The sequence below is a fragment of the Ambystoma mexicanum genome, chromosome 5q (assembly GCF_040938575.1).
Source record: "Ambystoma mexicanum isolate Mex_15411 chromosome 5q, UKY_AmexF1_1, whole genome shotgun sequence".
NCBI classification, from domain to species: domain Eukaryota; kingdom Metazoa; phylum Chordata; class Amphibia; order Caudata; family Ambystomatidae; genus Ambystoma; species Ambystoma mexicanum.
This window is the reverse complement of record NC_090933.1, coordinates 1,318,668,582-1,318,692,756: the sequence shown is the minus strand read 5'-3', so window position 1 is coordinate 1,318,692,756 and position 24,175 is coordinate 1,318,668,582. Positions and strand designations below refer to the sequence as shown.

At 49.6% G+C, this 24,175-nt stretch overlaps 1 protein-coding gene and 1 pseudogene across 3 annotated transcripts in view; one reads left to right on the top strand and one right to left on the bottom strand.

Annotated features, from left to right (window-relative positions):
* The window catches only part of LOC138498498 (zinc finger protein 850-like), a 661,846-nt pseudogene extending 661,575 nt beyond the window's left edge, over window positions 1-271 (bottom strand).
* The window catches only part of LOC138498483 (zinc finger protein 615-like), a 222,110-nt gene that overhangs the window by 173,396 nt on the left and 24,539 nt on the right, over window positions 1-24,175 (top strand). The gene's annotated exons all lie outside the window — the stretch shown is intronic.

Sequence of the window (24,175 nt, the reverse complement as noted above, 5' to 3'; positions counted from 1 at the left end):
TAAAGTATCCCTTTGAAACGCTTGAGAGATAGAGCAGTGCAAGGCCACACTGGCTTGATACCGGGAAGGCCCAGGTTCGAGTCTCCAGTAGGGATGCATTTATAAACAAAGTATTCTTTAAAAAAGGTAATGGCGTACCCTTTAGTTCCCGCCCGCTTTGACTGCTGGATATATTTCACATTTGAAACTAGTGTTTGATGTCCCAGGAAGACGAAAAGGAGCCCATCCCCCGCTCGGGACCTCAAGGAGTGACTGCTGATTGGTCAAGATAAAGATCTGCATCGGCCAAGCCGAGCCACAAACCAGAAGAACAGACATGCGCACTGGTCAGATACTGATCCTCAGAGCGTGCGTTGAGCTGAGATACTGATCTTTTGTGCATGCGCAGTAAACGCACGCAGAGCCGTGTCTGCGTCATTCGCGGAACAAACTGCGCATGATCAGGATCACGCAGAGGAGTAAACGTGCCGCGCGCTGAGCCAGCAATAGCAATAGCGGGTGCTGAGTGCTGAGAGAATCCCCAAAGTATGCTCGGGAAAAGGAACAAACTGCGCATGCTCAAAGATCAGCCATGCACGTGCTGGGCGCTGAGAGAGTTGTATGCTCGGGAAAAGGAACCTAGCTCCCAAATCACAAGCTACTCACCCGCCAAGCCTCCAGCACGCCCATTCGTTGCAATTGGCCTCTCACCCGCCAAAAATAAAACCGTGTGTTTTCACCCGCCTTTGTGACACAAACGGTTGAGAGCTATACAGCAATAGCACATGTGTGGTTGCCTTGAAGGACAACAGGATGCCTGGAGAGGTTGTAACTGGATTTATTGAAGGAATACAAAAGGTGGATAATTGTTGTCCATGTATAGAGCAGGAGCAGTACTCACAGTTGCAGTCAGGGGCCTCCCAGTTACTTCACTGGCGGCAGGGTGTGTACATGGATAGCATGCTGTAGGCTTCCAGGGCACTCATGAGGCCTCCTATGGCATTGGGCTTACACTCCTGGAAGCCAGGCTCCATAGCCTTTGTGATCTGTTATTTAGACGTCTCCTTATCAGGAGCAGCGCTGGAGCGGACCGCTTCCCTGGCGCTCCGCCAATGTTCTACTCGGAGCGCGGGTCCTCACGATCTCGTTGGCACAAAGATCTCGCAAGACCACGCTCCTGAGATCTCGCGACGTCTCCACACACCTCCTTTGATGAGAAAACCATGGATGGTCATTCCATGACAAAGTCTGCAAATTTGCTGGGGTTTCTTTTCTCTCTCTTTACTCTGCCTTGATCTAGGAGCACAGCAGGGTTGTGAGAGCACTCTTGGGGAGATGTTATGTTATGTTAGCGGTACTTGTATAGCGCACCGTCACCAATGGAATTGGTCCCCAGGCGCTCTGGCGGATCTGTAACCAGGAAGGGTGGGTAGGGTTAGTCAGGAAGAGGGGAGAAGGAGAGTGGGATAAGTGGTGTGCTGTTGGCAGCATCAGCTCGGTATACACCGAGTGCTGGGCTTTGGTGCTAGTATCGGATCGGGCGAATGCTGTTGGTGAAGTTTATGTGTTGTTGGTGCTGTGTGGTAAAGTGCGTGCGGATTGCTGGCAGAGAGATGGTTGTGTTGTTTTGTGTGGGTTTAAGTATGCAGAAGATTGAGGGTTGGGTTAGTGGGATCAGTATCCTGATTTAGGTACTTATGGTTCCGTTAGAGTTGTATACCTGTTGGTTGGGATGTTGCTGGTTCCTCGTGGGCCGACTCGCTATGGTGGAGTTGCGCTGATCCAACTGTATCCTATTGAGTGTAGTTTGGATTGGTGGGTGCGTCTGAACCTGATCTTCAGGTGTGGGACCGGGTGGGTGATATCTATTCTCAGGTGATCTAGTGTGACCTTGGTCGGTTGAGGCTTTGAATGGTTCAGGGTCGGGGTTGTGTTGATGTGTTGTCTTAGTGGATCCGTCTTGGTGAGCTTGTGTATTCAGACATTCGTATCCTTCTGTCCTGACTGGTTCTTTGGTTTCCGTGGGGTGAACATCCTCGGGACTGTTTTTTAGTTGTAGTTTGCGTGGTGGGGCATTGTTTCCTGCTTTGTATTGGTGGACCGTGTGTAGTGATGAAACATTCTGTTTCTCACCCATTGCATTGGGGCCCATGATGCAGTGTTTCCTTTCCCTCTCTATGTTTTGTCCTTAGGGCTGTTGGGGTAGGTAATAGTTAAGGTCATGGTCCTCTTGATGATTCGTTCTAGTGTTTGTCTTAGTTTGCTGTGTTTGCTATCCTTGGTCGTATTGCGACTGTCTCCCGTTTGGTTCTTTGGTATGTCCTGGTATATTTACCTCGGCTTTTCCCATTGATTGATTGGTGTGTATCGCAGTCGCTCTAAGCTCATTGATGTTTTTCGTTATCTCGGTGCCCCTGTGCCAGTCTTTCTAGTTATGACATGAAGAACCATGTTTTGAGTAATTTCCTGAATAATAGGTGGTTTCTTGTGTTACGTATGTACTTTGGAAGGTCATTCCATGTTTTCGGGGCTAGGTGAGAGAAGGAGGATCCTCCTAGTTTTCTTTTGTTGTAGGGCTTCGGTTCCAGGCGGATGTCCATGCTTGATCTGAGTGTTCTTGTTGGTTGATGTAGGTGCAATTTGTCTCTTAGGAACTCAGCGCCTTCGTTGTGTACTGCTCTGTGTGTAATGCACATTGTTTGGAATTTTATTCGTTGTTTTATTGGTAGCCAATGTAGTGTTTTCAGTGCTGGTGTGGTGTGTTCTCTTCGGGGTAGTTTCAGAAGTAGTCTGGCTGCCACGTTTTGAATGCGTTGTAGTTTTTTTAGGAGTCGTTCAGGCATGCCTAGTTATAGGCTATTGGCATAGTCTACTTTGGACATGACAAGGGCGATGATGGTGGTTGTTTTGTTGGTGAACGATAGAAACTGTAAGATTCTCTTAGCCGCTCGCAGGAGGAAGAAGCATTTCTTGAGGAGAGCGTTTACTTGTGGCTCTAGCGTGAGATTACTGTCCATCAGAACCCCCAGGTTTTTTACAATCGGTGAGGGTGCTGGGGTTGTCCCGAGTTCCCTTGGCCAAGGGATTAATTGGTTTTCTCCTCCATTTTTTGTGACAATCATTATTTCAGTTTTGTCTGGGTTGATTTTGAGGGAGTTAGAGTTCATCCAGAAGAATACATTGTGGAGGCAGTTTTCTAGCATCGAGTTTCTTTCCGGGTTGTCTTGTATTTTGAAGATTATTTGTGTATCATCAGCATAGTTGTAGCAGGTGAGGCCGTGGCTTTTGATGATTCTGATCAGTAGATACAGGTATATGTTGAATAGTAGCGGGGAGAAAGATGATCCTTGTGGTACTCCACAGGTGGAATCTCTCGGGCTGGATTTGAAGGGTTTCATCCATATGGTTTCCGTTCTGTTTGTTAGGAAAGATTTGATCCATAGTAGGGCGGTGTCTGTTATTCCAAGTCCTTCTAATCTCGTTATCAGTGCTCCAGATAAGATTTTTAGGTGGGAGTATTGTACTCCCTATTTTTAAACTTTGAGAGTAAATGTGATTTCAAGAGAGTAAAAATGACTTTTCTCCTTTGCAAGAGCGTAAAATGTATGTGACCTACAGCCGACGTGTGCAAAAACTGTATGGAAATCATTACCATGCAGCAGCTTTCTGCATTGTGAAAGAATAGACCTTTAATTATTTCTCTAAGGTCTGGCCATTTGATCTCTCCTGTATATATTTAAATGTTGAAAACACCGAAACCTGGCCAATTACATAGTAAAGCAAGCATGAATTATATTGTGCGTTTTGAGGTTCGATAACAGAATTGTCTTTTGATGGTTAATTAGTCCTTGTTTCCTGGAGCTATTACCACCTAATGGTATCCCAATGTTATGATACAACAAACAGTGCAGAGAGGCAAGGGCTCAATGCTAAATTCTATATTTATTGTCTCTGGAGGATAGCTCAGGGTCTTGGAAGCAAGACGACACGGAGCAACACAGGTTCGATCCCCGGGTCCATGCTTAGAAACCTCTGGGTATTAAGTGTATTATAAATAACATACATCATATATCTAATCTCATGGTCAAATGGTTATTTATATAGCGCTTTCAGCAAAGCGCTGTACGTAGAACATATTTATCACAATTATCACCAAACTTAAGTTGGTACTCCTTTATCGACCATGAAAGGCTGAGTTGGCCTAGCCAGGATTCGAACCTGCAACCTATAGATCACGCACAGATCGCAGCAACGAGTGCTCAACCAGCTGAGCTAACTTATTGGCTAACATCCTTCAGAAGTCGGGTAACTGAATATCGAATGAGGTATAATAATCACAGTGCCTAGATGTTGGACGAACCATGTATGAAGCGCTGTATAAAGTTAAATACCGATCTGGATTATCACAGGGACAGGTTTTGCTGAGTTTCTATTTTAATTACAAATGTAATTTTCATTTGTTATTTTTCTTTAACAGCGCTTCCACTTCCTGGAGAGTCAGGCTTTGGATGTTTTAATTGTAGTCATGAAGATTTGCAAGGTTAGAACACCTGTGATTGGTGTAATGACAATCACTCACCCTTGAACAATGACTCTGCTGCCACTGCCCATTTATAGTAATGTACCCGATTGACTGCAAGGTTGAATGGATGTAAACTAGACATGTATAGACATCATTTTACACACTGTTTTTATAATTAGAGTGTTCATTAAATTATAAGTGTAAAAATGATCTGCCTCTGCATGATTATGCACATAGGCCAAGAACTCGGAAAAATACAATTGTGCAATACTGGTTTGCTTTCACTGGAAAAAGCATAATTTGTTAAAAAATATTAACTCTCAATTGCAAGTTTTCCATTTGATTAATTTTACAATACTAAAATGCTAGGAAAATAAATATGCACAGTGCTTCCATTTGCAACAAACAACACAGCAGAAGCAGAATGGAAAGAAACCATTCCTTTTGTCACAGTGTGCAGTTTCTTTTTTTGAAAGGCTTCGGATAAATACTTTCTGTTTCAGAGACTTTTATACATGGCTTGCAATTACCTCCATGCAGATAAAAATCAAAAGAAGCGATCTGGTTTCTGTCAAGTAACCTGACCTTTGCACTGCCCTCTGCTCTAATCTTGTGTGTAAAAGTACACAGGAAAATAATAAAGCTGTCGTATTTACAAGATTTTCATATGTAAAACTGCCTGGTACACACCTTATCTGGAGGCCTGCTCGTTATGAGAGTGTCATGGTTGACTGTGTCAAATGCTGCCGATAGGTCTAGGAGTATCAAGGCAGTGCTGTTGTCCGAGTCTGCATTGATTTTTAGATCTTCCCATATTGAGAGTAGAACTGATTCCGTTCCTCTCAATGGTCTGAAGCCAACTTGTGCCTGGTCTAGTAGGCCGTGCTCTTGGGTTGCTTTGTATATGTACGTTTCGAGCAGCTTGCCTGTATACGGGATATTGGAGATGGGTCTGTAGTTAGAGAGGTCCTCTACGTTTCCCGCTGTATCTTTGAGTAGTGGCCTGATGTATGCAGTTTTGAAGGCTTGTGGCACTTTGCCAGTTGCGATGGAATGGTTGCGGACGTTCCTGTGGTATTCCATGGGCCTTCCTTGTTTGAGGATCAATTTGTATATGTCTGGTGGGCAGGGGTCTTTGGGGGACCCTGAGTTATTGCTTTCATTCACCAGTTTGACGAATGTCTCCACTGATATTTCTGGAAAGCTTCGTAGTTTGTTTGGGCGCTCCTCCCGGGTGTAGGTTGGGGTCGTGGTCAGATCAGACGGTCTGCTTTGTATGGTTTGTTAGATGTTGGTGATTTTGTTTTTGAAGTGGTCTGCAAGGTCGTTGCAGAGTTTTGTGGACGGAGTTGGTGTGTTGTTGCATCCCGGAGGGTTTTTGATTTCATTTATGATTTTGAAGAGCTCTTTTTGGGTGTTTGGTGCTTCGAAGATTCGGTTGTCATTGTGTTTCCTCTTTGCTTTTTGTATTTCCTTTTTGTAAGCCCGGTAGTGTTGTAGGAATTTCAGTTTGTTCGCCGCGTCGTTTTGTTTTCTCCAATCAAGTTCTAGTCTTCGGTTTTTTCTTTTCATGGTGCTAAGTAGTGGGGTGAACCATTTTGCCATTGACCGTTTATTAGAAGAAGCAAAGGGTTTTTCTTTGGCGATGTTGTCTATGGTAGTTAAAATACAGGAATGTAGCAGGGTTACCTTTTTGTCCAGGTCATCTTCTTCCATGAATGTTGGGTGTGGTTTGTTTAGCTCCAGGAGTTCATTCAGGTTGGAGTTTTTGATGGTTCTCCAATTTCTTTTCATGGTTTTGTCCGGTTGATTGATTGTTAGCGTGGTCATTTTGATTACGAAGGGGACGATGAGGTGGTCGCTCCAGGGTATTTGAATTGGGGGTGCCGTGGTGAGGAGTAGTTTGTTTGCGAAGATTGCGTCAAGTGTATGCCCTGCTGAGTGGGTTGCTCCTTTGACTAGTTGTTGTAGGTTCATTGCTGCTAGTTGGCTTGTTAACGATTTTTGTATGGTCGTGCTCTCTCCTTCAAACCAGATGTTGAAGTCTCCTAGGACTATCAGGTGATTGTGTTTGATGGCTAGGACGGTGATTGCTTCTGTGAAGGAGTCTACGAAGGTTGCATCATACGTTGGTGGTCTATATATTAGTACAAATTTCAAGTTTGTTTTGGGTGTTACTGCTAGACGTATGATTAGGGATTTGCATTTATCGATGATTAGTGGGTCTTCAAGTTTGATATCCAGGTGTTCCTTGTGAATGATTGCCAGCCCTCCCCCTCTCTTGCTTTTTCTGTTTGATTGGACGCATTTGAAGTATTCAGGCAAGCAGTTGTTGAGGGTGATCTTGTAGTTGTCGTCTAGCCAAGTTTCTGTTACAAATAGGATGTTGATCCCTTCGTCGCAGAGCAGATCATATATCTCAATGGCATGTTTGGACATTGATCTTGCATTGATGAGGTTTCAGTGGATCTTTTTGGTGTGGTTTTGCTTGTTGGTTGTTCTTTGTTTTGGTTTGTGGTTGTTTGGTTGTGGTGCATCATTGTTAGCGTTGATTGGGGGTGGATGTGGATCAGCGAAGGCTGTATCTTCATTGTAGGAGGGCGTATGAGGATCAGCGGAAGCTGCATCTTCATTGAAGCGGTCTGCTAGATTGAAAGCTTGGCTGTTCAGTGGTGTTGCTTCTCCGTTTGTGCTGGTTAGGTGAAGGTCGGTGAAGGCTTCTTCGTTGAATTGGTCAATTAGGTTCGTGTTTCGGTTGTTGGTTATAAGATCTTCATCGTTGTTATGTCCGGAATGGCACGTGTGTTGAGGGTGTCCTTCTGTTCTTGTGATGTATGGGGTGATGAGGTCGGACTCTAGCCACCTTCTTCTTGGGTGTTCTCGTCTTTTTCCTGGTTGTCTCGGGATGTTTTTTGTGTGTCTTGATGTCTCTGTTTCATTGGGGTATCCTGGTTCTTGGGTTGTTGCGAGGTATGGTGTGAAATATAAGGAATTTTCCCTTTGGAATTTTGTTCTGGTTGTTTTGGTTTTTGGTGTTGTGTTTCCTCCATTTGAGGTTGTTGCTTTGGTGGTAGTTTGGATTTGTGTGCCTGTGTCCAGTGCGGCCTTGTCTTGTGCTCTTTCTTGGCATCCCTTTCTGGTTCGGGGCATTTTGGTGCTCAGTGCGGAGGTGCCGTTGAGTGGTTGGCTGCTGTCTTGTGATGGGAGTGCTGGTATTTCTTCTTGTGTTGTAGCCTTGGGTGCTTTTGTGCCGTCTGTTCTTCCGGTGGGTCCGTTTGTGTATCCTCCAAGCACTGTCTGATGGTGTTTTGGTGCTGGGGTACTGTCGTCAGGGGTGTAGGTCAAAGTTCAGTGCTGTCTATGTAGGTCTCTCGGAAGGGGTGAGGGTGGTCGAACTATTCTATAACGGTCTGGTCCTCACTAGGAGTATGTTAAGGTGGTTAGGCTAAGTTTGTGCTTGAGACTAATTCTGACTATGTTCTAGAGTCTCTTGTGGTGGGGGGGACCCTGAGAAGTATTGTAATCCTTATGATTCAAACATTTCGGAGCAGAGTCCCTGTTAAGTTTGGGAGACCTGTATAGTGGGAGAGAGGCCTATCACAGTAATCTGAATAGCGCAAGATTCCATTGGGGCTAGAACCCCTGCTAAATTTGGGAGACCTGTATAGTGGGAGAGAGGCCTATCAATGCAATCTAAATATCATACAATACAGTTTGGGAACAGTGCCCCTGATAAAAATTTGGGAGACCTGCACGCTGGAAGAGAGGGCCCCCAATGCAATCCGAATGCCACACAATACAGTCTGGGAGCAGAACCCTGCCAAATTTGGGAGACCTGTATAGTGGGAGAGAGGCCTATCAATACAATCTGAATATCATACAACTATCAAAGCGATCTGAATGTCATACAATGCAATTTTGGGATAGAACCCCTAGTTATTTTGGGAGACCTGCACAGTGGAAGGGAGGCCCATCAATGCAATCTGAACACCACGCAGTACAACCTGGGCACAGAACCCATGATGAACTTGGGGGGACCTGTATAGTGGGAGAGAGGTCCGACAACGCAATCCGAACGTCACACAATGCAACTTTGGGGACAGAACCCCTGCTAAATCAGGGAGACCTGCACAGCGGGAGAGAAACCCACCAATGCAGTCCGAACGTCACACAATGCAATTTTGGGTTCAGAATCCCCGCCAAGTTTGGGAGACCTTTAGAGTGCGAGAGAGGCCTATCAATGCAGTCTGAATCTGATATAGTACAGTTTGGGAAATAGAACCCCTGTTCAATTTGGCAGGCCTGTCAAATGAGAGGCCTATCACTGAGAGGGTGAGAGGCCTATCACTGCGATCTGAATATCATACAATACAATTTGGGAGTGGAACCCCTGATACATTTTGGAGACTTGTATAGTGGGAGAGAGGCCTATTAATGCAATCTGAATATCATACAATACAACTTGGGGACAGAACCCCTGATAAGTTCGGGAGACCTGTATAGTGGGAGAGAGGACCATCAATCCAATCCGGACATCATGCAATACAACTTGGGGACAGAACCTTGATGAACTTGGGGGACCTGTATAGTAACCCCTAATCATTTGGGAGACCTGTTTAGTGGGGGGGAGGCCTATCCATGCAATCTGAATATCATGTAATACGATTTGGGAGTCGAATCCCTGCTAGATTTGGGAGACCTGTATAGTGGGAGAGAGGCCTATCAATGCAATCTGAATTTCATACAATACAATTTGGGAGTAGAACCTCTGATACATTTTGGAGACCTGTATAGTGGAAGAGAGGCCTATCAATGCAATCTGAATGTCATACTATGCAGTTTGGGGACAGAACCCCTGATCAATTTGAGGGACCTGTATACTATGCAGTTTGGGGACAGAACCCCTGGTCAATTTGGGGGACCTGTATAGTGGGGGAGAGACCTATAAGTGCAATCTGAATATCATACCATATAATTTGGAAGCAGAGACCCTGCTAAATTTGGGAGACCTGTGTATTGGGAGAGAGGTCTATCAATGTAATCTGAATATCATACAATACAGTTTGTGGACAAAACCTCTGATAGATTTGGCAGACCTGTATAGTGGGAGAGAGGCCTATAAATGCAATCGGAATTTCATACGATTCAATATACGATTTAATTTCGGAAAGGAAACCCTTCTAAATTTGGGAGACCTGTTTATTGGGGGGAGGCCTATCAATGCAATCTGAAAGTCATACAATACAATTTGGGAACAGAAACTCTGCCAGATTTGGGAGACCTGTGTATAGGGAGAGAGGCCTATATATGTGATCTGAGTATCATACAATACAATTTGGGAACAGAAATCCTGATACATTTTGGAGACCTGTCTAGTGGGGGAGAAGCCTATCAATGCAATCTGAATATCTTGTAATACAATTTGGGAACAGAAACTCTGATGAATTTTGGAACTGTTTTATATCGGTTTAAGTGGCTAGGATTATAGGGTAGAGTGGTTGATCTACTCCTAACCCAGGCCACTCCTACCTTACTGGTCCTTGTAGTTGATGGTTGACGGCTGGCACATGCCTTCCCCTGTGGACTCCTGCCGACACTCCCTGGATCCTCCTCTGTTGGGGTCGCCCTTGGCGTTGGGGCCTTTAGCCGCAGGGGCTACCGGGCGGAGGGCTGCACTGGGAAGACCAGTGAAGAAGGCTTCCCAGTGAGGGAAGCAGGGGGCGGGGGAGAGGGTCAGCGGGCAGCAACGGCGCTGGAATGGGCACAGAAAGTAGATGCTATGGGCCCAGGAGGCTCTCTGGAAGCGGCCGCACTTACCTGCCTCTGGGATGGGTCGCGGGGCTAGACGGAAGGGAAAACAGGAAGGGGGTGCGGGTGGGGAAGGACTACTGCGGGTTAGGAAGGGGCCTCAGGGCCCACACAGATGTTGCTGAGGCACGGTTGTATGAGGGCACGGCACTCACTGTGCTTCTGGACCAAATCTAGGTGTCACATGGAGCAAAGCTCCAGTCAGGGCTCGGGGGCAGATGGGAGGCAGGGGGGCTGGGGTCCAGGAAGGGGGAGCTGGGAGGGAAGTGGCGAGCAGGAGAGGGAAGCGGGCCTGTGGGCAAAATCACAAAGCGAGGGGCTAGATGGGAGGCCTCACCTGTGTGCAGCCGGGAGAAAAAGTGGCACACAGAGGCGGCTCGCAGCGGGACTAGGTCCCAGCTGGAGTGTGGATGTAAGGTAGCCAATCAGGGGCTATGGGTGGGACGCAGGCGGGGAGAAACAAGGAAGGGACACGGGCACGAAGGAAGCGCCAGAGAGCTTTATTACACAATTATATGGGAAGAACACACCAAAAAGCGAGGGGCCTCACTTGTGCACAGCCGGGAGCATACAATGTAATCTGGACACAAAACCCTACTAGATTTGAGAGACCTGTTTAGTGGGAGAGAGACCTATCAATGCATTTTAAATATCATACAGTGCAATTTGGAGACAGAACCCCTGCTAAATTTGAGAGACCTCTATAGTGGGAGAGAAGCCTATCGATGCATTCTAGATATTACTCAATGCAATCTGGACATAGAAGCCCTGCTAGATTTGAGAGACAGGCCTATCAATGCAATCTGAGTATCACACATTGTGATTTGGAGACAGAACCCCTGCTACGCTTGAGAGACCTGTATAGTGGGAGAGAGGCCTATCAATACAATCTAAATAACATACAATGCAATCTGGACACAAAACCCAACTAGATTTGAGAGACCTGTATAGGTCTATACAGAGGAAGGGGGGGTCTGTGCCTAGCCAGTCAGATTGGTACAGTATTAAATAATGATTACATTTGAGGGTGAGGGAGAGATGCAGTGGGGAGTAGTCACCTTGTTTGCAATGGGTTTGGTATTGGCTCGGAATCTAAGGTAGAGTAGTTGCTCTACTCCTGACCCAGGCCACTCCTACCCTACTGGTCCTTGTAGTTGATGATTGATGGCTGGCCACTGGCTTCCCCTGCTGACACTTCTTGGAGCTGGCTCTGTTGGAGCCGCCCTTAGCCGCAGGGCTGCACTTAAAAATATATGGAAACAAGGCCCGGGAGGGTCCTTGTGCTAATCACACTCACCTGGGCTGCCTGGGTGAAATTGGGTGCTCGCAGGCTGTGTTGGGAGCAAGGCTAGGCACCGAGAGTGCAATAGCCAATCAGGGGCGAGGGGGCGGGCTCAGAGGCGGGATGTGGATTCGGGGCAAACGGGGAAGATGCACTGCACGCGGGCGCTGGGGGAACCAACAGACTTAAAAATATATGGAAACAAGGCCCGGGAGGGTCCTTGTGCTTACCACACTCACCTGGGCTGCCTGGGTGAAATTGGGCGCTCGCAGACTGTGTTGGGAGCAAGGCTAGGCACAGAGAGTGCAACAGCCAATCAGAGGCAAGGGGGCGGGCTCAGAGGCGGGATTTGTCATGGGACTGCTTATCTCCGTGCCCTCTCCATTGCAGCGCCGTAAATTCGGCACTGGCAGATGGCTTCACGCCTCTTTGCACCTGCTGGAGGTTTCTTCTTCTGCCCTTGCAATTTGGATGGCCTTGTCGAGGGTCACCTCCTTTGCTTGGATGAACTTGTCCTGCACTTTCTTGGAGTTTGTGTGAATGACCAGTATGTCGCAGATGACTTGTTCTGCGTCTTCGCTGGATATTTGTTGTCCATGTATAGGGCAGGAGCAGTGCTCACAGTTGCAGTCAGGGTCATCCCAGTTACTTCACTGGAGGCAGGGTGTGCACATGGATGGCACGCTTTAGGCTTCCAGGGCACCCATGAGGCCTCCTATGACATTGGACTTACGCTCCTGGAAGCCAGGCTCCATAGCCTTTGTGAGCTGTTATTTAGAAGTCTACTTATCAGGAGCAGCGCTGGAGCGGACCGCTTCCCAGGTGCTACGCCAACGTTCTTCTCGGAGCGGGGTCCTCGCAATCTCGTTGGCCCCGAGATCTCGCAGGACCGTGCTCCTGAGGTCTTGCAACGTCTCCACAACATGCTGAGCGCTGAGAGCGAATCACCAAAGTATGCGCCGGAAAATGATCATGAGACGAGCATGCAGACATTTTGATACGCGTTCAGTGATCTGCGTCCCGCGTAGAGGTGTTAAACATGCAGAGCGCTGAGACATTACTGGAGAACTGGTGCAGGAACATTATAATCATTAGGTATGGCATTTGGCATGGCAATTGTACTAGCAGTGGGCTCGGAGGCAGTACTGAGAACTGGCGTAGGAGCCTTGGAATCATTAGGTATGGCATTTGGCATGGCAATCGTGTTAGCAGTGGGCTTGTAGGCACTACTGAGAATTGGTGCAGTAGCATTGCAATCATTAGGCACAGGAGCATTACAATCATTAGGTATGCATTTGTCATGGCAAGTTTACTAGCAGTGGGCTTGCAGGCTGTACTGAGAACTGGCGCAGGAGCTTTGCAATCATTAGGTATGGCAATTGTGCTAGCAGGGGGCTCGCAGGTAGTACTGAGAACTGGTGCAAGAGCCTTGCAATCATTAGGCATAGGAGCATTACAATCATTAGGTATGGCTTTTGGCATGGCAATTGTACTAGCAGTGGGCTCGGAGGCAGTACTGAGAACTGGCGTAGGAGCCTTGGAATCATTAGGTATGGCATTTGGTATGGCATTTGGCATGGCAATCGTGTTAGCAGTGGGCTTGTAGGCACTACTGAGAATTGGTGCAGTAGCATTGCAATCATTAGGCACAGGAGCATTACAATCATTAGGTATGCATTTGTCATGGCAAGTTTACTAGCAGTGGGCTTGCAGGCTGTACTGAGAACTACAGGAGCATTACAATCATTGGGTAGGCATTTGGCATGGCAGTTGTATTAGCAGTGGACTCGCAGGCAGTAATGAGAACTGTTTCAGGAGCATTGCAATCATTAGCTATGCCATTTGGCATGACAGTTGTACATGCGTGAACACAGCACCCCTCCCTGTATATACAGTACACAGCACCACTTCACATCTGTGTGCACATGCGTCACTCACTCCCTGTGTAGAGTCCGAGGACCATGCGTGAACACAGCACCCCTCCCTGTATATACAGTACACAGCACCACTTCACATCTGTGAGCACACGGGTCACTCACTCCCTGTGTACTGTCCGGGGACCATGCGTAAGCACAGCACCCCTCCCTGTATATACATAACACAGCAGCACTTCACGGCTGAGCACACACCAACATGCGCATTGTAACCCTACAGATTACTAGCCAGGCTCTCTGTGGAGATAGAACCCTCTGCACATGCGCGGAGTGTCTTCAGCAACTAACCAGGCCGGATGCAGAGAAACGACTTATCTGCACATGCACGGTGCAAACCACATCATACTATCCAGGTTCATTTTCTGCATTCACTCATGATCTTCCGAGAAGGTAATGTGCATTGTGTACCTTCAGCCAGGCTTCCTGCTGTAAACTGCTTCTTTGCACATGCATACTGTAACCCTACATTACAATCATTAGGCACAGCATTTGGCATGGCAATTGTGCAAGCAGTGGGCTCAGAGGCAGTACTGAGAACTGGTGCAGGAGCCTTGCAATCATTAGGCACAGGAGCATTACAATCATTAGGTATGGCATTTGTCATGGCAATTGTGCTAGCAGTAGGCTTGCAGGCAGTACTGAGAACTGGTGCAGGAGCATTACAATCATTAGGCACAGCATTTGGCATGGCAATTGTGCAAGCAGTGGGCTCAGAGGCAGTACTGAGAACTGGTGCAGGAGCTTGGCAATCATTAGGTGGGCCTTTGGCCTAGCATTTGTACTAGCAGTGGGCTCGCAGGCAGTACTGAGAACTGGTGCAGGAGCTTTGCAATCTTTAGGTAGGCATTTGGCATGGCAATTGTACTAGCCGTGGGCTCGCAGGAAGTATTGAGAACTGGTGCAGGAGCCTTACAATCATTAGGCACCAGAAGCATTACAATCATTAGGTAGGCATTTGTCATGGCATTTGTGCTAGCAGTGGGCTCGCAGGCAGTACTGAGAACTGGTACAGGAGCATGGCAATCATTGGGTAGGCATTTGGCATGGCAATTGTACTTGCAGTGGGCTCGCAGGCAGTACTGAGAACTGGTGCAGGAGCCTTGCAATCATTAGGCACAGGAGCATTACAATCGTTAGGTATGGCATTTGGCATGGCAATTGTGCTAGCATTGGGCTCACGGGCAGTACTGGGAACTGGTGCAGGAGCTTTGCAATCATTAGGAAGGCATTTGGCATGGCAATTGTACTAGCAGTGGACTCGCAGGCAGCACTGAGAACTGGTGCAGGAGCATTACAATCATTAGGCACAGCATTTGGCATGGCAATTGTGCAAGCAGTGGGCTCAGAGGCAGTACTGAGAACTGGTGCAGGAGCCTTGCAATCATTAGGCACAGGAGCATTACAATCATTAGGTATGGCATTTGTCATGGCAATTGTGCTAGCAGTGGGCTCGCAGGCAGTACTGAGAACTGGTACAGGAGCATGGCAATCATTGGATAGGCATTTGGCATGGCAATTGTACTTGCAGTGGGCTCGCAGGCAGTACTGAGAACTGGTGCAGGAGCCTTGCAATCATTAGGCACAGGAGCATTACAATCGTTAGGTATGGCATTTGGCATGGCAATTGTGCTAGCAGTGGGCTCGCAGGCAGTACTGGGAACTGGTGCAGGAGCTTTGCAATCATTAGGAAGGCATTTGGCATGGCAATTGTACTAGCAGTGGACTCGCAGGCAGCACTGAGAACTGGTGCAGGAGCATTACAATCATTAGGCACAGCATTTGGCATGGCAATTGTGCAAGCAGTGGGCTCAGAGGCAGTACTGAGAACTGGTGCAGGAGCCTTGCAATCATTAGGCACAGGAGCATTACAATCATTAGGTATGGCATTTGTCATGGCAATTGTGCTAGCAGTGGGCTCGCAGGCAGTACTGAGAACTGGTGCAGGAGCATTACAATCATTAGGCACAGCATTTGGCATGGCAATTGTGCAAGCAGTGGGCTCAGAGGCAGTACTGAGAACTGGTGCAGGAGCTTTGCAATCATTAGGTAGGCCTTTGGCCTGGCAATTGTACTAGCAGTGGGTTTGGAGGCAGTACTGACCAGGTGCAGGGGCCTTGCAATCATTAGGTATGGCTTTTGGCATGGCATTTGTACTAGCAGTGGGCTCGCAGGCAGTACTGAGAACTGGTGCAGAAGCCTTGCAATCATTAGGCACACAAGCATTCCAATCATTAGGTATGGCATTTGGCATGGCAATTGTACTAGCAGTGGGCTCATAGGCAGTACTGAGAACTGGTGCAGAAGCCTTGCAATCATTAGGCACAGGAGTATTACAATCATTGGGTAGGCATTTGGCATGGCAATTGTGCTAGCAGTGGGCTCGCAGGCAGTACTGAGAACTGGTGCAGGAGCATTACAATAATTAGGTACGCCATTTGCCATGGCAATTGTGCTAGCATTGGGCTCGCAGGCAGTATTGAGAACTGGTGCAGGAACATTATAATCATTAGGTATGGCATTTGGCATGGCAGTTGTACTAGCAGTGGGTTCGGAGGCAGTATTGAGAACTGGTGCAGGAGCTTTGCAATCATTAGGTATGGCATTTGGCATGGCAATCGTGTTAGCAGTGGGCTTGTAGGCACTACTGAGAATTGGTGCAGTAGCATTGCAATCATTAGGCACAGGAGCATTACAATCATTAGGTATGCATTTGTCATGGCAAGTTTACTAGCAGTGGGCTTGCAGGCTGTACTGAGAACTGGCGCAGGTGCTTTGCAATCATTAGGTATGGCAATTGGCATGGCAATTGTGCTAGCAGTGGGCTCGCAGGCAGTACTGAGAACTGGTGCAGGAGCATTACAATCATTAGGCACAGCATTTGGCATGGCAATTGTGCAAGCAGTGGGCTCAGAGGCAGTACTGAGAACTGGTGCAGGAGCATTACAATCATTAGGCACAGCATTTGGCATGGCAATAGTGCAAGCAGTGGGCTCAGAGGCAGTACTGAGAACTGGTGCAGGAGCTTTGCAATCATTAGGTAGGCCTTTGGCCTGGCAATTGTACTAGCAGTGGGCTCGCAGGCAGTACTGAGAACTGGTGCAGAAGCCTTGCAATCATTAGGCACACAAGCATTCCAATCATTAGGTATGGCATTTGGCATGGCAATTGTACTAGCAGTGGGCTCATAGGCAGTACTGAGAACTGGTGCAGAAGCCTTGCAATCATTAGGCACAGGAGCATTACAATCATTGGGTAGGGATTTGGCATGGCAATTGTGCTAGCAGTGGGCTCGCAGGCAGTACTGAGAACTGGTGCAGGATCATTACAATAATTAGGTACGCCATTTGCCATGGCAATTGTGCTAGCATTGGGCTCGCAGGCAGTACTGAGAACTGGTGCAGGAACATTATAATCATTAGGTATGGCATTTGGCATGGCAGTTGTACTAGCAGTGGGTTCGGAGGCCGTATTGAGAACTGGTGCAGGAGCTTTGCAATCATTAGGTATGGCATTTGGCATGGCAATCGTGTTAGCAGTGGGCTTGTAGGCACTACTGAGAATTGGTGCAGTAGCATTGCAATCATTAGGCACAGGAGCATTACAATCATTAGGTATGGCTTTTGGCATGGCAATTGTACTAGCAGTGGGCTCAGAGGCAGTACTGAGAACTGGCGTAGGAGCCTTGGAATCATTAGGCACAGGAGCATTATAATCATTGGGTAGGCATTTGGCATGGCAGTTGTATTAGCAGTGGGCTCGCAGGCAGTACTGAGAACTGTTTCAGGAGCATTGCAATCATTAGCTATGCCATTTGGCATGGCAGTTGTACATGCGTGAACACAGCACCCCTCCCTGTATATACAGTACACAGCACCACTTCACATCTGTGTGCACATGCGTCACTCACTCCCTGTGTAGAGTCCGAGGACCATGCGTGAACACAGCACCCCTCCCTGTATATACAGTACACAGCACCACTTCACATCTGTGAGCACACGGGTCACTCACTCCCTGTGTACTGTCCGGGGACCATGCGTGAGCACAGCACCCCTCCCTGTATATACAATACACAGCAGCACTTCACGGCTGAGCACACACTGACATGCGCATTGTAACCCTACAGATTACTAGCCAGGCTCTCTGTGGAGATAGAATCCTCTGCACATGCGCAGAGTGTCTTCAGCAACTAACCAGGCCGGATGCAGAGAAACGACTTATCTGCACATGCACGGTGCAAACCACATCATACTATCCAGGTTCATTTTCTGCATTCACTCATGATCTTCCGAGAAGGTAATGTGCATTGTGTACCTTCAGCCAGGCTTCCTGCTGTAAACTGCTTCTTTGCACATGTATACTGTAACCCTACAGACTACTAAACACACTCACTGCAGAGACACGATCAGAACAATCTACTTGCCAGGCTCACTTCTAAAATTCTGCTTCTGTGCACATGCGCACTGTGCCTGTATAGCTCCTTGCTGTTGGGGGCTGCTCCGGTCCACCGGGCAGCCCCACACTCGGGTCGGGTAGCGCCCGACACCACACGGTGAAGTGCGGCGATCACGCCGCGGGATGTAGGGTGGGGGTTCATCCCACCCGCTCCGGGACACCGGAGCTCCCCACATGGCCGGCTGGCAACCGGCTCACCGCGGCCCCGGCTCTGGGGGCACCCAGGCCGGGGTCGCCACCCTGGCCCGACTCACAGGGCCAGGGAAACACACAGGGACGGTGTTGCCCGGCAGGGGCACCGTCCTGGAGCTGGGCCCTTTCCTTGGGCCCAGCACACGTGGTGGGGCGCCGCCATGGCGCCGACACAAATAACACACACACCACGGAGTCTTGCTGGTCTCGACTGCCGAGCCGGAAACGGCTCGGACCTTTTATTAGGTTGGTCACATGGTTGCCCATGTGACCACACAACGACGCTGTGGAATCTACCATGGCCCCTTGCGGGGGTGCCATGCAACACTCCTCCTTTTCCATAACAACAAAACAAAAACCCCAAAATCCCCACCTAGCCACAACTACTACTATTTGAGCCACTCTACTACTTTGCACACCCTTTATTAACCTGGGTGAGTGGCTCTCATGTCACTAAACGGCACCACTGGGGGCTGCTGGCACCACATAACATTACCCACTAACCGGGCCATTTTAAGCAAGTCCGTGTCTGCCGGCTCACAGTCTTCCGGGGAATGTTACTCATGATGTCCATCTTCCGCACTCGTGGAGTCACCGGAAACCCGCTCGCGTCCTCACCAGCACTCGTATGGAACAGTCACAGCAAAGTCACAAAGACCGGCAAAGCCGCACCTGGGGAGGCCCAGGGGCCACATCGGCTATGTCCACTTGTATGGGGGGCCAGCCCGCGACAAGGCACTGTTGACGGAGGACAAACCCCTCCTCACAATTCCCCCATCCCAGAGGGGTTACTGGTATTGTGTTAGGCCATTCAAACGACAGGCTCTTCCTTCCCGCCCGGGTCAGCTAGCAGAGCGACGCTGGTGGTCTGGTGCCAGGACGCACAAGCCCTCCGGAGAGCTGCAGCCCTTGCGTGTGGAGATGCTTACTTCCCCTCCACTAGGCCCGGGTTGAGCCTGGGCCATGCACCGTTGGGGGGGGGGCAGGCAGCTCACTCTCTCTCTCTCTCTGCCCACTCCTCGGGGCATGCACTCCATTGTCTTTGCGAGCCTAGCTGGTGCTGGGCCCGCCTCCTTTGTTTCCTTTGCAGGCCCGTTCGATTCGGGCCTGCACCATCCCTTTTTTTTCCATTTTTTTTTTTTCTCCGGGCCCAGCTGATGATGGGCCCGCCTTCCGTTGGGGGCCGCGTCAGCTGTTGGGCGGCCCTACCCCAACTCCGTGCCACGGCCGATGCCGCTCCTCTGTCGGGGCCGCCTCAGCAGTTCCGCGGCCCCTCGTTTCCCTCCTCCGGGTGGGGAAATGGCTCCTTCTTGCCTTGCGGGCCCAGTTGGAGCTGGGCCCGCACCGTTGATTTTCCTGCATCGCCCCTCGCCGCAGCCAGTAGGTGGGGGAGGGGCAGCTCGGCTCCTCCTCGCGGCCGATGCCGCAGGCATTCCAGTCCCCACGGGAAAGGGGGGTACGGCTTCTGCCCTCCTGATGGTGGTGGGGGCCGATTGCCTTCCCCCCGCGGCCGATGCCGCCCATCTCACTCTCCCCCCCTTGACGCAGCAGAGTCCGCATCCAAGGCGGGGAGGGGCGCAGCCACCCACGCGGCCGATGCCGCGGACCTCCTCCATCTCCCTCAGGGGACGGGCAGGCAGCTCGCCCCCGTGCGCACTTCGCAGGCCCAGTTTGGAGGTGGGTCTGCCACGGCACTTCTTCTCGGCGGGCCCAGGTATAGAAGGGCCCGCCACACCATGATGTCCTCCGGGCACACGGGGCCCGTTCCTTCGTCGCCATTGTTGGGGGCTGCTCCGGTCCACCGGGCAGCCCCACACTCGGGTCGGGTAGCGCCCGACACCACACGGTGAAGTGCGGCGATCACGCCGCGGGATGTAGGGTGGGGGTTCATCCCACCCGCTCCGGGACACCGGAGCTCCCCACATGGCCGGCTGGCAACCGGCTCACCGCGGCCCCGGCTCTGGGGGCACCCAGGCCGGGGTCGCCACCCTGGCCCGACTCACAGGGCCAGGGAAACACACAGGGACGGTGTTGCCCGGCAGGGGCACCGTCCTGGAGCTGGGCCCTTTCCTTGGGCCCAGCACACGTGGTGGGGCGCCGCCATGGCGCCGACACAAATAACACACACACCACGGAGTCTTGTTGGCCTCGACTGCCGAGCCGGAAACGGCTCGGACCTTTTATTAGGTTGGTCACATGGTTGCCCATGTGACCACACAACGACACTGTGGAATCTACCATGGCCCCTTGCGGGGGTGCCATGCAACACTTGCCAGGCTCATTTCTAAACTACTGCTTCTGTGCTCAGGCTAAAACACAGATTCTCTCCACATGCGCACTGTGCTTCTGTGGCTCTTGCCAGGCTCACTTTTAAAACACTTCTTTTATGCGCATGCGCACTGTGCTTCCACGGCTACTTGTCAGGCTCGGTTCTAAAACACTGCTTCTGTGCGCATGCGCACTGTGTTTCTTCACCTACTTGCCAGTCTCTCTTGTTTGCCTCGAGACCTCTTCTTCGGTTTTGGAATTTTTCCCGCCTGTGGACCTCGTGGTGACATGAGAGAGGTGAGAGGTTTATCCCTGACTGTAGCTTGGGTCCTTTAGAACGGAGGACGTGGCAAATGATCCTGCACCACACTCGGCATTTGTCATGGCATTTCTTCTAGCAGTGGCCTCAGAGGCAGTACTGAGAACTGGTGCAGGAGCTTTGCAATCATTAGGCACAGGAGCATTACAATCATTAGGTATGGCATTTGGCATGGCAATTGTACTAGCAGTGGGCTCGCAGGCAGTACTGAGAACTGGTGCAGGAGCTTTGCAATCTTTAGGTAGGCATTTGGCATGGCAATTGTACTAGCCGTGGGCTCGCAGGAAGTACTGAGAACTGGTGCAGGAGCCTTACAATCATTAGGCACCAGAAGCATTACAATCATTAGGTAGGCATTTGTCATGGCATTTGTGCTAGCAGTGGGCTCGCAGGCAGTACTGATAACTGGTGCAGGAGCTTTGCAATCATTAGGAAGGCATTTGGCATGGCAATTGTACTAGCAGTGGACTCGCAGGCAGCACTGAGAACTGGTGCAGGAGCATTACAATCATTAGGCACAGCATTTGGCATGGCAATTGTGCAAGCAGTGGGCTCAGAGGCAGTACTGAGAACTGGTGCAGGAGCCTTGCAATCATTAGGCACAGGAGCATTACAATCATTAGGTATGGCATTTGTCATGGCAATTGTGCTAGCAGTAGGCTTGCAGGCAGTACTGAGAACTGGTGCAGGAGCATTACAATCATTAGGCACAGCATTTGGCATGGCAATTGTGCAAGCAGTGGGCTCAGAGGCAGTACTGAGAACTGGTGCAGGAGCTTTGCAATCATTAGGTAGGCCTTTGGCCTGGCAATTGTACTGGCAGTGGGTTCGGAGGCAGTACTGAACAGGTGCAGGGGCCTTGCAATCATTAGGTATGGCTTTTGGCATGGCATTTGTACTAGCAGTGGGCTCGCAGGCAGTACTGAGAACTGGTGCAGGAGCTTTGCAATCTTTAGGTAGGCATTTGGCATGTCAATTGTACTAGCCGTGGGCTCGCAGGAAGTACTGAGAACTGGTGCAGGAGCCTTACAATCATTAGGCACCAGAAGCATTACAATCATTAGGTATGGCATTTGTCATGGCAATTGTGGTAGCAGTGGGCTCGCAGGCAGTACTGAGAACTGGTACAGGAGCATGGCAATCATTGGGTAGGCATTTGGCATGGCAATTGTACTAGCAGTGGGCTCGCAGGCAGTACTGAGAACTGGTGCAGGAGCTTTGCAATCTTTAGGTAGGCATTTGGCATGGCAATTGTACTTGCAGTGGGCTCGCAGGCAGTACTGAGAACTGGTGCAGGAGCCTTGCAATCATTAGGCACAGGAGCATTACAATCGTTAGGTATGGCATTTGGCATGGCAATTGTGCTAGCAGTGGGCTCGCAGGCAGTACTGGGAACTGGTGCAGGAGCTTTGCAATCATTAGGAAGGCATTTGGCATGGCAATTGTACTAGCAGTGGACTCGCAGGCAGCACTGAGAACTGGTGCAGGAGCATTACAATCATTAGGCACAGCATTTGGCATGGCAATTGTGCAAGCAGTGGGCTCAGAGGCAGTACTGAGAACTGGTGCAGGAGCCTTGCAATCATTAGGCACAGGAGCATTACAATCATTAGGTATGGCATTTGTCATGGCAATTGTGCTAGCAGTAGGCTTGCAGGCAGTACTGAGAACTGGTGCAGGAGCATTACAATCATTAGGCACAGCATTTGGCATGGCAATTGTGCAAGCAGTGGGCTCAGAGGCAGTACTGAGAACTGGTGCAGGAGCTTCTTAATCATTAGGTAGGCCTTTGGCCTGGCAATTGTACTAGCAGTGGGTTCGGAGGCAGTACTGACCAGGTGCAGGGACCTTGCAATCATTAGGTATGGCTTTTGGCATGGCATTTGTACTAGCAGTGGGCTCGCAGGCAGTACTGAGAACTGGTGCAGAAGCCTTGCAATCATTAGGCACACAAGCATTCCAATCATTAGGTATGGCATTTGGCATGGCAATTGTACTAGCAGTGGGCTCATAGGCAGTACTGAGAACTGGCGCAGAAGCCTTGCAATCATTAGGCACAGGAGCATTACAATCATTGGGTAGGCATTTGGCATGGCATTTGTGCTAGCAGTGGGCTCGCAGGCAGTACTGAGAACTGGTGCAGGAGCATTACAATAATTAGGTACGCCATTTGCCATGGCAATTGTGCTAGCATTGGGCTCGCAGGCAGTATTGAGAACTGGTGCAGGAACATTATAATCATTAGGTATGGCATTTGGCATGGCAGTTGTACTAGCAGTGGGTTCGGAGGCAGTATTGAGAACTGGTGCAGGAGCTTTGCAATCATTAGGTATGGCATTTGGCATGGCAATCGTGTTAGCAGTGGGCTCGCAGGCAGTACTGAGAACTGTTTCAGGAGCATTGCAATCATTAGCTATGCCATTTGGCATGGCAGTTGTACATGCGTGAACACAGCACCCCTCCCTGTATATACAGTACACAGCACCACTTCACATCTGTGTGCACATGCGTCACTCACTCCCTGTGTAGAGTCCGAGGACCATGCGTGAACACAGCACCACTTCACATATGTGAGCACACGGGTCACTCACTCCCTGTGTACTGTCCGGGGACCATGCGTGAGCACAGCACCCCTCCCTGTATATACAATACACAGCAGCACTTCACGGCTGAGCACACACCGACATGCGCATTGTAACCCTACAGATTACTAGCCAGGCTCTCTGTGGAGATAGAATCCTCTGCACATGCGCAGAGTGTCTTCAGCAACTAACCAGGCCGGATGCAGAGAAACGACTTATCTGCACATGTGCGGTGCAAACCACATCATACTATCCAGGTTCATTTTCTGCATTCACTCATGATCTTCCGAGAAGGTAATGTGCATTGTGTACCTTCAGCCAGGCTTCCTGCTGTAAACTGCTTCTTTGCACATGTATACTGTAACCCTACAGACTACTAAACACACTCACTGCAGAGACACGATCAGAACAATCTACTTGCCAGGCTCACTTCTAAAACACTGACTCTCTGCACGTGCGCACTGTGCCTCTATAGCTCCTTGCCAGGCTCATTTCTAAACTACTGCTTCTGTGCTCAGGCTAAAACACAGATTCTCTCCACATGCGCACTGTGCTTCTGTGGCTCTTGCCAGGCTCACTTTTAAAACACCTTTTTTGTGCGCATGCGCACTGTGCTTCCACGGCTACTTGTCAGGCTCACTTCTAAATCACTGCTTCTGTGCGCATGCGCACTGTGTTTCTTCACCTACTTGCCAGTCTCTCTTGTTTGCCTCGAGACCACTTCTTCGGTTTTGGAATTTTTCCCGCCTGTGGACCTCGTGGTGACATGAGAGAGGTGAGAGGTTTATCCCTGACTGTAGCTTGGGTCCTTTAGAACGGAGGACGTGGCAAATGATC